This window comes from Ictalurus punctatus, chromosome 10 (genome assembly GCF_001660625.3).
Source record: "Ictalurus punctatus breed USDA103 chromosome 10, Coco_2.0, whole genome shotgun sequence".
In the NCBI taxonomy this organism is placed as follows: Eukaryota; Metazoa; Chordata; class Actinopteri; order Siluriformes; family Ictaluridae; genus Ictalurus; species Ictalurus punctatus.
The window spans coordinates 16,851,348-16,857,390 of NC_030425.2; positions in this window are offsets into that span (position 1 = coordinate 16,851,348).

The window sequence follows — 6,043 nt, forward strand, 5'->3', positions numbered from 1 at the left end:
GAACTGAAAAATAAGATTGAAAAAAAAATTGTTGTAATCTTTGAAATTCAATGCATACATTTTAAAACCGGATAGTTCATTTAACTAAAAAAATTTGAGGAAACTAATTACCTCAAAATTTTTAAGTTGATAAATCAATTTCTTTAAGCCAAATATACTTAATTATTACAAGTTTGAGTTAAATTTATGTTATATTTAAGTGTATTTGGCTTAAATAAATTGATTTATCAACTTAAAAATTTTGAGGCAATTAGTTTCCTCAAATTTTTTGAGTTAAATGAACTATCCAGTTTTACAGTGTACCTAAACGTTTTTGAAATGTAAATGTTTCAATTCGCAGAATTTACCAATTCCCTAAAATAATTCTTAAATGCAGAAAAAAATTAATACAATAAAAATCAACAAGCAACATAAATAAACAAATAAATACAATAATTAAAATTCCATTTTTGCAAATGGAAGCTAAGTTAAGATCAGGCATTATGCCAATATCAAATTAAGTGCATATAAATATGTTGGGTCAATTATTGGAATAATAATGCAAATTCTTTGCAGCTTTCAGATGATATCATTTAGGTGCAGCACACAGAGAGATCCTCCTTTATCTACAGCCATGTTTGGAGGTCAAAGTCACAGAGGTCATGGGTCACTGCTCCAGACCTCCATGTGAGACCTCAAGCAGCTGAAAGATTTTTTATTTTTGAGGATTCAGGCTTCACTCCCTGCTGAGAGAATGGTTTAACAGTGTGAAAGCACATAGAGTGAACAAAGCAGGAAGGCACATTGGGTAAAAGCTGAACTATTTATTATTTAAAAATAAGAATAATAAAAGACCCCCTGACTTCAGTGACTTGCCTGGGTCAGGAGTCTGAGAGAGGGAAATGAAGAAAAGTAACACAGAGGGACACAGAGGGGACAACATGATGTCCGCCCTTTCTATGTCCTCGCTGTGACCATTCCTGTGTTCATTCACATCCCTGGAAAGTACAAGCACAGAACAAAACATGATGTGACCAGTTACACAATGTGAGGAGGCATTTCTTCTAATTCTAGGTTTGTACATCACGTTCTCACTCTCTCTGTTTTTCTCTCTCTCTCTCTCTCACATACACACACACATACACACTTTCTTCTTCCCAGCCTTTACTCCGCCATGCCATGTGTTTCCTGTCAGTTTCCCCCCTCGAGCAACGCTCACACGACCTGAGTCCATTAAATCCGACTGTTACGGAAAAATGCAGCATTCAACTGCCCAAAGGATTTACACAAAACGCACACGTTAATTAGTCAGAGCTTAAATCAGAACCTTCTTCAGTTCAAAGCAGTCAAATCATATGGGGGGGAAAAAATCACATACATTTCACAGGTGATTATTGGAATAATATGTGACTACATTTGAAAGACATTTAAAAGTGCATTTCTACATGTTTTGTCATAAAATCACATATATGTGAAACTACAGGTGAAAATAAAGGAATCGTGTGAAAATGAAATCACATGTAAAAAAATTTATGAATCGTGTAAAAATCACCTGTACCTATGAATTAATCATCTATAAAAAAAAAAAATAATAAAAAAAAAACTTTTAGGAATAACTGAATCTTTTAAAAAATCATGTGAAAAGAAATGAATCATATCATCGGTAAAAAATATCACATACAGATAAATGAATCATCTGTAAAAACACAAAAAAATAATAAAAAATGTGTAAAAAAATCATATCTGAAAATAAATGAATAATTAATAATCATGTAAAATACATTTGAACATTTGAAAAAATGACAATGAAATTTCAGAAATGAAATTTATGCAACTGGAAAAAGCTAACAAACAAACAAACAAACAAATAAACAAAAAACTAAATCTTTTAAACATTACTAATTTCATAAAAACCCACCACTTTGTTTTCAGTTTCATTTTTCTGTTCATGAATTTCAGTTTCAGTTTTTATTTCAGTGTATTCAGTGTTTTTATTCCCTGATCATATCTATGATGATAATAGTCTTCGAAAAGTGACTCACTCACTTCTATACTGGGAATACTGGGTATGAGTCGGGAGCACACACACACACACACACACACACACACACACACACACACACAAACACACACACACACACACACAAACACACACACACACATACACACAAAGACACACACTCATACAAACACACACACACACACACGCACACACACACACAAACACACACAGACAAACACATACACACAAAGACATACACACACAAACACACATACACACACGCACAAACACACACACACACACACACACACACACACACACACACACTCACTCAGTGTGCTCTTTAAAGTGCTCCTATTAGGCTTTTTCAGATTTTACCTTTCATGTAGTGTGATATTTAGCTGTTTCTGATTGCACGACAAATGGATTTATTGACTCTCAAAATAAAGAACCGATTCTGAAAAGCTGAAACGAGTCGTCAGTAATTCCAGACGTACTTCCTGTACTAACCTACGTAATTTGGTAATAAAAAACCCGCCTCTGGCCTTCATTGGCTGCTTGCGAGCAATGTGTTCTTTGACCCGCCCTCAAGCACTACAGTTGTAGTTGCCCTGGAAGAGCTAGGTTCCTGTTGTCGCCATGATCTAGAAGACGTTGTTTTCTGCGCTGCAAAAGCAAAATAAATTTTCATGGACTCCCAAGGGATGAGGATGTAAAGTGTCGGAGGTTAGAATTCATTTTTAAAATGTTACCACAGCAGTTCAACTCCGACCTTCGTTTGTGTTCCCGTCAGACAGGGCCGTACTCACTTTATTTAGTCCATCTTCCGCCTGTGGATCACAACCTGTAAGTATGATTAATTATTTAGGTATATATTTTCTACCGAATGTTCCAAATGTGTGTTTTGTGTTGTATGCATATACAGACAGTGCACAGCTTTTAGTCTGTTAGCTGTAAGCCTCTGCTAACAGGCTAATTCACATTATTGTCAAACTACATACCAACTTACCACTGAGAAACGTCCTGTTCTCTTCATGTTAGCGATGTTGGTTCGGGTTGACCTTCCGATGCATCACTATCGATCTGGGCTGAAATTGGTAAGGTAAAAGGGAAATTATTACAGAACTGGTAAACTCGGATATAGTAGTTTGCGTTTCCTTTCCGACACGTGCTGTAAGCGGTAGACCAATCACAACAGACTGGGACATCTAACCAGAGCAGAGAAGGCTCTCTGAAAGGAGGAGTTTAGAGTGAAACTGTAATCTCCGATCACTGGATGTTTACAGCTTCAAAATCTATAAAAAATAAACAAGTAAATAAAAAACACAGCTTATAATCAGGGTGAAAATAGAGGATATTTTCTGAGAGGTTACTTGTGTCCTTTCTCGGCTTCCTCACAGGGATCCTCTCCCAAAAAATAATACAAAATGAATCATCTAAATTAAACAATAGCCACAAATACATTCTTTAGATCAACATTCAGCATGCAACAATTTTTCAATAAATAACTGTGAACAATTCACTTTAGTCGCTTTAAAGTGACATTTCATTGAGCGAAAATATCTCATTCGGTCAATACGTCTGTCTTGATTTTCTTTCCTGTGTCCTTTCTCGGCTTCCTTGTGGGAGGAGCTAAGAGGTTTTCACACTTTGCTATAAACTATGAAACTAGCACACTATGTAGTGAATAGGTTGTGATTTTGGACAGAAGATAGGCGTCAGTTATACCTCGAGGGGCTGGTTGTAATGCACTCTCACAAATGCCCAGGCGGAGTGGTCACATGACCTTGCTTTCACTTGCTGTGTGAAATTCCTCTGCACCAATCAACACCAGCTGTGGACACATTTTGCCAAAAGGCATCGTTTTCCCAAAAGCACTTAACAAGCTTCCCAAGCCTTATGAGAATAACTAATAAACGTCTCACTTAGAGCACATTAGCACATAATTATCCTGCAAATATGGTATGAGAATGTCCAGCATGACCAACAGCTTAAACTAAGGGAATATTGTCCACACTCTGAGTGAAACATGTTGGATGATTGCCACCAATACAAAAATACAATATAGTTTAATTATTATTATTATTATTATTATTATTATTATTATTATTATTATTATTATTATTATTATTTCTATAAATTTATAGAGCACTTTTCATAGATATAGTAGCTCAAAGTGCTAGTAGTAAAAATTAAATGATAAAAAGTAATGTGATTTTAAAAATTGTGAAAATATTAGAACAAAAATAAGCAAAGTAGACTAAAAGTGCACAAATCTAGTATAAAATAACATATAAATACACACACACACACACACACACACACACACACACACACACACACACACACACACACACACACCCTAAGAATAATAATGATAAAATGAAACTATAAATACAAAAAACTAAACAAAACAAAACACAATATAAGTATAAATGCTCATGTAGTGTGGAATATGCCATATTAATGTGTTATTTTGTCAAAATTATTGTAGCCGGTTTACAGCAATGTATTGTAATATTAATAAAATTAATATTTATACTGTACTTTATTCTTATTGTCTATCATTATTTTATAATATTTAGACAGACAGACAGACAGACAGAGAGACAGACACACACACACACACACACACACACACACACACACACGCATGGTTGAGGAGGTGATTGTGATGTGTTTATCATGACTGGACTTTTTCATTCACTAGTGTTAATATTAAGTCAATTCCACAGTCATGTGTCACTCTGTGGGTATTAACATGATGACACATGAAGTTAAATGACTCAAAGCAGATGGTCACTCTGTGGTTTCACACAAATCCCACAGCGATGTGAACAATAGATAACTTTGTGCCTTAAACACACACACACGCACACACACACACACACGCACACACACACACACACACACACACGCGCACACACACACACAGTAAAACCGAGACTGAAACTTGTTACAAGGTGGAAAACATGAGTGTTGGTCAGTTCTGTTCTTAATTTACTGGAAAATCTAAGTTGATCTGAAATGACCTAATCTGTAACTGGACATAAAATATGATTATTCTGGTGCTTGATTTACCTAGTGCTCAAAGTATTCTATTTATTAAAGCAAGTCAAAGATGCATAAATAAACAATACATTTTGCAGTGATCAGTCCAAACTCACGAATGACTGTTTTGACTTGTGAATGAATTATTCTTTCGGAATAATTCTTTTTTATGCATCTCAGGATCTGGTTCCCAGTCCGTTTGAATCGAACATTGTCTGGCGACTGTGCAATATTATTGTTACTGGTTTAAGAATTCTAGCACAATTCTAACAATTTCTAACCAGTTACATAAAGTACATGCCTAGTATAAGATATTGGCTCAGCCCATTGATCTTGTTATTGTATTACAAAATGTTTAAAGATGGCTGTGGCTCAGGTGGTAGAGCGGGTTGTCCACTAATCATAGAGTTGGCAGTTTGATTCCCGGCCCACGTGACTCCACATGCCGAAGTGTTCTTGGGCAAGACACTGAACCCCAAGTTGCTCCTGATGGCAAGTTAGCACCTTGCATGACAGCTCTGCTACCATTGGTGTGTGAGTGTGTGTGTGAATGGTTGAATGAGACACAGTGTAAAGCACTTTGGATAAAAGCACTATATAAGTGCGTCATTTACCATTTAATAAATTAGATAGGTTAGTTACATAATATTGTAATATAATATTAAGATTGTGACATACAGGCTATGAAACAGGCTAAAACAAGCTGTGAATTTACTGTATCACTTGGAATAATGCACACTTTATGGATAATATTAGGGATCAAGAGTATACAGTATATATGACCACCTTCCTAAATCTAGCAAGCACTTCAGGACACATATTGATTCAAACAGACATCGTAAATTAAATATCAAATTAAAATGCTGAGTGTGGATAACATCTAGTTAATGAATAAACTGAATTTAAAAATAGAATGTATGATATCACAATGCTGTTCAAGTCACAATTCTGATTGGCAAGAAGGTGTTAATTAAGTTATTATTTCTATAGTAATATTGACTTGTATGGTAG